Source organism: Cupressus sempervirens, chromosome 6, assembly GCF_028749045.1.
Source record: "Cupressus sempervirens isolate cs-2001-9-10 chromosome 6, ASM2874904v1, whole genome shotgun sequence".
NCBI lineage: Eukaryota > Viridiplantae > Streptophyta > Pinopsida > Cupressales > Cupressaceae > Cupressus > Cupressus sempervirens.
Window position 1 is genome coordinate 492,933,069 of NC_143123.1, and position 10,327 is coordinate 492,943,395.

The window sequence follows — 10,327 nt, forward strand, 5'->3', positions numbered from 1 at the left end:
TAGTATTATTAGTAAGTATTCTTAAATTAGTATTATTAGTTTATTATATTTATATAATCTTTTAAATTCTTTTAAAAGAAAAAATTAATGTTATTATTAAATTAGTATTTTATAAAAATTGTTATACTTATTCTTGAGGAGTTGAATATATTTTACACCCAATTTCAATTATCTATAGTGACGTTCTATAACATCTTTTAGCATATTGTTTTACATAATCTGTGTATATAATATGCATATAGTAATATTATTTTAGTGAATATATATTATATATGTAAGTAGGTGTAACTTGAAACTTATTTTATAAATTAAAAAATCAAACATGTGTTAGTTGTATTTTTTTATTACTTTTTGTTAATAATAATTTGGTCAATAATTTTTTTACTTGAATGATTCATATTTGTTGCAAAATTTCTAAACTTATTAAATAATGATTTTGCTACAAAAATTTGTATTGTTGATTTTCCAATGCAAGGTTGTACATATGGATCTCATCTCTATGCATATTGAAGTCAACCGAGCATAGATGTGAAAATGTCATTATATGTAAATGTGAATGGCATCAATATAAATGAACTACTAAAATTATAATAACTAAAATGGCTCACTGTGATCTAAATACAATTTTATATGGAAATGATTTTCATAGACACTATTTTTAAGCCTAATAGATAATAATGTGCTCTCCCTTATTCAAGCGTGTAGGTAAGTTTGATTTTAAAAAAAACTAATGTGTTCGATTTTTTATACAACTCTTCTCTATAAACATCATGTTCAACATACAACATAATTTTTCAATTATATTGAACAAAATATGTCACTTACTAAAAACAAATTATTAAAATCTACTTTCCTCAAGCTAGAATGACACCTTGAATATGTGAACCTGCTTGATTAAGGGTCATCGTCATTTAATCGTAAGTCAGTAATGGCATTCAACATTTAGAAATATATTCAATAGGTGCAATGTGTGTGTGTGTGTGTGTGTGTGTGTGTGTGTGTGTGTGTGTGTGTGTGTGTGTGTGTGTGTGTGTGTGTGTGTGTGTGTGTGTGTGTGTGTGTGTGTGTGTTTGTGTGTGTGTGTGTGTGTGTGTGTGTGTGTGTGTGAGAGAGAGAGAGAGAGAGATTACAAGTAGGATTAAATTTCCAATGGTGCAAGTGAGGATCTCTTTTGTCTTGTACAAATTCATAAAAAAAGTCAAGGATGTCACTCAAAGAATCTCTATAGCATGCCAAAAAATGGGAATAAATACTTTAATTATTTTGTTCTTATATCGTCAAGATACTATAGCTAATTTGAAGGGGGGAATAAAATTATAGCTTGGAAAAATAAAATTGTAATTTTATTCAAATTAATAAAATATTGGCAAAAGCCTATTATCTACCAAAAAGAAGATACTATAACCGAAGGAAAATGACACAAGGAAATCACGTGTCAATAAAAGAATATTAATAGAAATGTTGTAGAAATTTTGCAAGAAATATTAATTAAAATGTAAAGATTTTAAATATTATATTGGAATTAAGACCACATATTAAGTTTGTGATAGATAGAAATTGTAGCGTGTTAAATTATACCACTTAACACTTGCAAACTCACTTTAAATGCACTTTGGTGGTTGTACCAAATTAATTTCTGACTATGCTTAACTTTAGGTCCATTTCGAGAAATTTTGGATAATCCCTCACTTCGAACCTTTCTTATAGCTCAAAATTTCAATGACTATTGTGTCTGCCACCCCTACACAATTAGTTTGGCCTAAAATTGCTCACTAATATCAACCTCCCAAAAAATCAAATTCTAAATGTGTAAGTTCCACATGAATACAACTCTATCTTGTAATGAAAAGAGATATCTTTTAAGAAGACATGTGATCTAATTCCTACTAATCATAACCAAGAATAATTGAGTATAGGTCTACAATTAAGGAGAGAACTAAATTCAAGTTTTGGAAATAATGATCAATCAAAATATGTTCCTCCATGACGAATGTGTGAAATTACATCATTCTTGAGTAACATCAATCAATTTTTGAGACTTTAAGACAATGATTTTGTATATAAGGTAATACTTTTCAATTCAAGTAGTGTCATTATCATTTAGCCTTTATGCTTTTGAGGAAAATCTCTTGTGGAGGTCATAAAATCAACTTAGAATTTGATATAGGAATCTCTTAAATAAAGAAATTATTACACCTTATTTATCATGTGTGTGGGTTTAGATCTAATAATGTTCAAAGAGTTTTACATGAGTGTAGAGAAAATAGTGACATTTAGTTCAAAATTTTGAATGTTTAAAAATACATAGCGTAAGGTACCTAATATTTTTTGATAGATTTTTAGGAGACTCTACATGACCTCCTAATAAAAAAATCAAAAACTTTTTATGTGCACATGTACCCTTAGACTAGAGGAAATCTTCTAGCCCTATATGATATTATTAGGTTTAGGTTACAACGATGGGTTCTTGTTTATATCCTCTTTATCGAAATAACATAGATGATTTTATTGAAACCACTATTTTCCATTATGAAGTAATGAGTCTCTTCAAAAAAATCTAGAATAAATGTAGTGGATAGAATAATTAGACATGTTATCAATTGTAAATTTGATAAATATTTAGTAGAAACTATGACACTATTAACAAAAACAATATAAATGAAGTAATAAATAAGATAATGCGAAGGAGACATGAATAATTATAATGAGTGTATATATTGAAACATTAGATTCTTATGAGATCTCTAGGAGATGATAATATGGGGACTAGGAAGATCTATGCGTAGCTTAGGTAGTTGACCTCCCTCAAGAAGAAAAAAGAAGAGTAGTGCTTCCCTCTAGTCTTAGGATGAGATATAGGTGACACATAGTTTTAGGAGTGAAGAAGAGTAGCTCCACCTTATCATGATGTGGTGAGGTTTGATGATAAGAAAAGGGTCTCTAACTAAGTGAAGCGGAGTAGCTAAGCCAATGTTGGTGGTGACTCAATGGGAGTTGTCCAAAGTCTGAAAGCCAGGGAAGAAAATGATTTGTCCAAGTAGTAGCATTGGGGACTTATGGTGAATTGTGTAGGGGATGTGTTGTGGAGCCAGTTATCTATGCAGAGTGATGTCAAAGGGGTGTGGCACTAGGTGTACATCCATGTGATTTGGTGGATAAGATTTGAATTGGGATTGAATCTCAAAGGTTGTGGTGCTCAAGTATGGCGATCAGGATATGGTGTTCTTGGGGAGTGCTCATGGTGAGTCAAGTCATGAGGTATATCTATGTCAAGTGACTAAAGAGGCAATTGTATGACATGGCTCGAAGAGGTGAGTCATGATGGATGGAAAGCAACAAGACTTGTGGTGCATGACTGAAATGGGTGAAGTGATTCATAGGTGAAGCTATGGGGGTAAAAGCACAAACCTGTGTCACCTTTTTGTAAAGGAAAAGGCTAACAAAAGTATAACTATTCACCTTCAATGACATAAAATTGGTATTATTATTTTGAATTTGGAAATGAAGTAAACTAATAAAATGTACATAGAAATGGATGAAGTTTAGGATTATAATTTTTAGTAATTATTTGGAATAAGAATTGATATATTTTCCTAATTTTATAGATAATACGCTAAAAATTAGGGGTTTAGTTCCCACCACAAAACTATATGGAAATAAAATTATTTCCCTTTGATCTCAGACTATGTTATAAATAACATATATATCTAGAACAATCAAAAATAAAAATTGGCTTTAGACCTATATTTCTCTTTTATAAGGATTGAAATCTCAACTCAGCTGAAATCGATAGTTTTCATCTCCCACCACTTTTTTTTTAAAACAAATCTATTCTAACCAAGAGAAAAACTATACATTCTAGAAGAGGACTTTCTCCTCTAGAATGTCATATAATTTTTAGATTTTTTTGATATGATCTAATATTTTTTCTTTGTCAAAATTGACATCTTTTTGAGTGTTAAGATACATGGTTGTAGAATTTTTCAACTACAATATGCTACATCTAATTAAAACACAATAAACTCTATATGAGAATATTCTTGACTCCAAGCTTTATCAAATGGTGTTTACATATTAGTTAAAAAAATCATAAAAAATAGTGAGAGTTATTGAAATGCCACTTTTGTGAAATAATTGTATTTCTTTAGTAATTGGATACAAAATAGTATAAAACATGCATTTAATAGACATTTGCAATTGGAAAAGTGTGAGACAATATATAACTTAGCTAGAATGAATTTATCTAGATCATATATTTTTTTTTTAAAAAAAATTTTAGATATAAATACTCAAATTTAGTCATTCTGATAAGTTAGCCTAAAAAGTGACATAGCTTTGTACTTTTACCCATGGTGGTGAAGCCAAGTTGGAAGGAAGTACAATGTCCAAGGGATTGGGTGGATCATGGAGCCAAGGTTTGGAACTCAAGTAGGTCTATAGTGCAAAGGAGTCCATGGGTTGAGATTGCATATGTGCATGAAGGATTGGTTTGAGTACAATGGTTTCATGAGGAACAAGGTGTTCACCAATGAGGGAATGTAGACATAGATGTGGCATCAAAGCAGTTGGGGCTCAGTGTTAGGATTTAGCGTTTACCTAAGACAGTCAACAGTTCCATGGGAAACAAGGTTGGGCTTCAAGGTTTGTAGTGAGCTAGGGGAGACCAATAGAAGATGGGGTTTCATGGAGGTAGAGGCATGTTAAGGTAGGATTCAAGTTTGGACTAGAGGACACTAGGATGTTTTGAGGTGCTAGAGTAGTGCAGAGTATGCTTTAGTAGTATCTATAGTGAGTAAGGAAGGACTCAATGGTCTAAGTCACTTAGGGTGGATGTAGTGTTTAGTGAGGGAGTTTTGTTGATTCTCAATGTAGTGGTGCAATGCTTGGCTTGAGTAGTCACCATAGTTGAACAAGGGGAGTTGTGGAAGTTATGGGCATTCAAGGAAAGGTGCCATGGAGAAAAAGGGTGGTCAAGAGACTCGAGGATTTGAGATCATATATGGCTGGTGTTCAAGTAAGGTTTTCTTATGGGGAACACTAAGGTGAAGATACCAAAGGGCTAAGAAGGGGTTCAACATGGGTTGAACAGGTGTAGAGCCTAGAGCTTGGGGATGCGTGTTTGGTACAACAAAGGAAGAGAACCAAGGTAGTTTGACATGTGCTTCTATTCCATAGGAGTGTGTGTTTAGGTAGTTAGGTGTGTCGGCACTTGATGAAGGTTGAGGTTAAGGCATAGTCTGGGTGGATGAAAATGGTTGGACCAAAGGGGGAGTTAGAAGTAGTGACCACCAATGTCACACATGGTTGGAGATTCTAAGAGAGAAGGCTCAACTTGGGGATGAGCTAAATCCAGCTTTGCGAAAATACTTCACTTTATAAACTATAGAAAATTAAAGGAATAGAATAAAATATTTTAATACAATAGTAGAATAGAATAATAGATGATGAAGTTACTTTTCTAAGTATATTAGATGAGAATCATGAGGGTGAACAAAAGTGGATGAAATAAAAGGGAAAAAATGATAATAAAGAAAAGTTGAAACATTTATAAGGGAGAATAAAGTTAATAAGACCTAGATGTAGTTAAAGTTCAGGGAAGTAATAATTAAAAAAATTAGAAGGAGAAGATTAAATTGATAGAAGAATATAAATTAAAATTTGGTGAAGAAAATAAACTTATGTTAATGTATAAAAGAGATGGAGGAACCCAACATTAGATTTGTTAAATGATAGAAAAGTGTTGAGAAGTAAATGTCTATAGAATAAAAGGTCTTAGGAAACGTAATTTATGCCCTAGTTCCTTATTTCAATCTAGTAGAAGCTAAAAGGAATGAGATAAAGTTTATTCTTGAAAAATTTAAGGGAATGACAAAGTTTATTCTAGAAACATTTAAAGGAATGAAACAAAGTTTATTTTAGGAAACTTTGTGATTTTGTTTAGGTGCATTTTGATTTGTTCAATAGTCTAAAGAGTGGTCTCATTATTTAGCCCTTATTTTTAGGCATTATTCTTGCATCTCACTTACTTAAGATGTTTGATATGGGATCATCTAAGACTTATGAGGGATCTTGCATGAACCAAAAATATTCACCTTTAATTTATTTCTTTTAGTTTTAGCTTCTTTTGTGAGTCATTATAATATGCCATAAATAAATTTTGTCAACACAATTTCCAAAAAGAATTCAAATTATTGGCTAGAATCCTCTATATGTGGTACCATATATGGATTAGAAAGCTTTGTAGTTTCATTGAAAGCATATTGGTATAATACCAAAAACATGTTGATTTTATATGATCATTCAAACTGATGACATGCAATATCAATTTAAAAAGTTTTGAAATGTACATAAGATTTAGAAGATTGAGACAAATTATAACCATTTGAGGGGTTTTATTGATCTCAATGCCTTAATACAATACTTAATTTGGAATGATATTCTAATTCTAAGTAAATATAAAACATTTTACATTATCGAAGAGAGATAAGTGAAGATTATCTTCTATAATTAAAAATCTGAGATCTATCATCTTGTAAATCAAATATAATTATGATTATCGAACACTATATCTATATTGTGATATTGCCATCAGGATTTAACTGTGCAGTTTTTGAGTTAAACTCATTCACCTATATTTTATGAATAGTGATTCACACATAAATCCATCTTTAATGAGAATTAATGGAACACTTAACACTCATTGAATTTAGGTGATGCTCACAGAAATGAAGCAACTTCCTGAAAGATCATCCATCCTACTTATCACTATATTGATATGATCATTAATTGAATCCTTCATACATAATTTGCATTAAAATAACGATTATTGTTAATTGAAAAATAGTTCTCGCTTTAATTAATACTATTGCAACAAATTATACTTTCGATCTAATTTTACATGGTCGTGTATATATAAGGGTAGAGATTACCATCAATGCTGTTACTGTTCATTGTTGAAACACCGTCATAATGATAAGAAAAATTGGGGTAAATATTGACTTTGTGTTCATTTTCATTTTTCTTGCTTCTTATTCTGAATCGATAATCATCACCGCTTAATTGCTTGAAAAGACAAGCTCAATTACTCCAATGCTTCGCTTACCAAATCTGCACCGACGCGTCTGCAATTTGTAATCAAATTGTGAGTTTTGATCTCTATCGCATTTTATAATTAAGAAAGAGCCGACATTCTTCCAGTACTGACGTATTGGGCCAGTCCATACATTTCTGAGCCCTATAAACCCTAAATCTAGTTGTCTATGAAGCTCTAAATTCTTTTACTTTTTCAAAATAGTGAAAATAAGTATTGTAAGGGCCCTTGGTCCAGTGATGAAGTTGAATGGCTAATTTATCAGAGATCATCCAAACGTAGAGCAACTCACTTATTCTTGCAACTATTGCGTTGCTTTCTCTTTCATTAGGAAAACTATCAAATTCGACAAAAAAAATAAAATAAAAAAAATCAAACACAACCTTTAGAACTATTGTTATTGATATTTTGCACCACTCAACCATTGGTCCATTCATTATGAAAATATGACAAGCTCTAGTTCTAATAAATTTTAGATGGAATATAGTTTTATTTATGATATACTAGTTTTACTTCTAATTATTATCTATTACTTTGAAATAAAAATTTATTTTTTATTTTTTAAATAGTGCATTAAATAAATTACACAGAAATTATAAAAATTATATAATTAAAAATTTAGATATAAAATTATAAAAATTATATAATTAAAAATTTAGATATTAAATTTTAATTTTGTTAATAGATTCTTTTTATAATAACAATAGAAATCTATTTTTAACAATCTTTAATTGTTTCTAAATTATAGTATGAATCTATACCATATGATTAATCATTCTAATTTAATTTATCTTCATTTTTATTAATTTATTAATAAAAAATTACCTCAATAATATATGATAATTGACTACTAATCAATGACCAAATCATTTAACAAATGTTTCAATTTGATCCTCGTGTATTATTTACCCAAATCATTTAGCACATATTTTCAACCTCAACCTTTTAAATGTCACAAACCTTATCTTTAATTAGTGCTAATAGTAAATAACTTTTGATGACTACAAAGGAAAAAAACCACTTGACATTTAGTTTATATTTTAAATTCCCTAGCAACATACATATTCAATACAAAGTCATTGTCACAATTGAAAGGTCTTTATCAAGAAAAAGATAAGTACTAGCATTCAAAAAACACCTTGCATAAACTCCATCCAAACACAAAGTGTTCCCCAAATCTTTAAAATTAATGTGCATAAACTTACAAAAGAAAATTGCTACTTATAAGATGTTGAGATTGGCAGATCTATGCACAGTCATCCTTGATTGAAAACTCCCCCCCTTCAGTTTTGTTGACCAAGACCAAGTTATTTTTTAACAAAGATTTCTCATCCTCAACCACAGATTGCTTCATCTCTGTCAAGATTTTTGTAAGGCAAAGCTGCCATGAATTTCTCTAACATGGCGATGTAAATCTCCCTCTTCCCCTCCCGCAACTTGCACCACCAAAAGCTAACCACACACCCCCCCACCACTGCCAATCTACCCACCACAACTCCCAATCCTCCCAATATCAACACAGCCTTGCATTTCCCACTTCTACACCTCAAACTCCTTTCATTATTATCATCACTCATGTTGAGAAATTTCACAAAAGAAACCTTATCATGATCAGATTGTTGAACCAAAGTCGACAGAGCATCCATCTTTTCTTCTCACCTGGGGTGTTTGATGCAGGAATATCATAGGGAAGTCAACAATCCTGTATGATGGGGATTCATGCTTAGGTTGTGGAATTATGGTTTTCAAGGTTAGGGATATGTTGGAGACATGTTTTTTTTTATCTTGTTCCTATGTGTTCATAGAGATTAGAGTTATCATGTTGAAGTATGAGTCATTTTTACCTTGCTATTGGAGTTGTATGTTCTAGTTTTTGTGTGTCTGTTGCGTGTGACGTAACAAATTTTGTGCAATGATTCAAAGGATGAAATTTTCAAGGATTGAAGAGGGCCTAGAGTACTATCTTTTCTTACCAGCACAATTCTTAATTCATTATGAGTTGAGAGATATGGAAATTCTCCTGGAGTATCGATTTCTATCAGCTTTCATGACAAGTTTATGTGTGTGACTTTCAGGATGGATGCACACTTATCCTTTGGTGAATTAGCTTTTGCACACTTAAGGGGTTGTATAAGACCTAAATTCATTCCTTCAGTTCAAAGAACAAATCTTAATTAAATCAGAGTTAGGAGATATTGTCATTTTTCTCAACTATCAATTTTTGGGCAGTTTTCACAAAAACTTGTGGAGTTTTTGACTTGCACAATTTCATATGAGGAAATGGGATCTTGTTAAGAGAGGTAAATGTTATTGGGTCATGTGTGGACCTCAATATAACTTTCCATTTAATTTTGTTCATGTTTGTTATAGTTTTGGTTTACTCTTCCAAGGTAGACCTATATTATAATTAAATGCTTGACTTGCTAACTTGTGGCTTAGCTAGCTATATATGAAGCATGTGTTCATGTAGAAATCATTATGGGATTATTGGAGATCATGATTTATAGGATTCAATATCATCAGTAGAGGATTATTTGAGATAATGAATTTGGAGAAGAGTTAGTGGTTTTGGTTTAGAAACAAGGGGGTTGCTTGGTGGCTTGGGAGCACAAGTTGAGATCTTGGAGGTTTTTACTAGATTGTTGTTGTGTTACAAATCTAGGCTAGCTAGGAATTGATTAGATCTTGAGGGATCTTGAAGAACTATTGTAATTTCTTTGTATTTGGCCATAACCGAGAAGGCCTTACAACTTGACACATTGACTATAATCAATTATTTTTATGAATAAAGAGTTGTGAATTGGTACCAGATCTTGTTTTTTTTATTATATTCTGTAGTGTAGTTATTTGTTGGGGGTTAGGACATCTCCATTGGGGATTCTTGTGCCTTGCATTGCATCAATACTAATGTTCATAGAGACACTAAGGGGCTGGAGCCTAGCAAGGCTGTTAGGGTAACCTTAGAGTTGGCTCATGCGATGACACTTGCCCACTTGTATAGTGGGTGATCCCACAATAATGGGTTCCACTTTTTGACCAATTTTGACATTGAAATCAATATTTTTGCAACAAACATCACGTTTAAGTGACTATATCTCCAAAACTATAAATAATTTCAAGATGACATAAACTAGTGATTTTGAGTACTTTGTTCCTACTTTGTAACCATATTTTTTAATCTTAAAAAAAAAATTATTTATGTCAATTTTTTTTATCTCCTCCGAAAAGTGGTACATA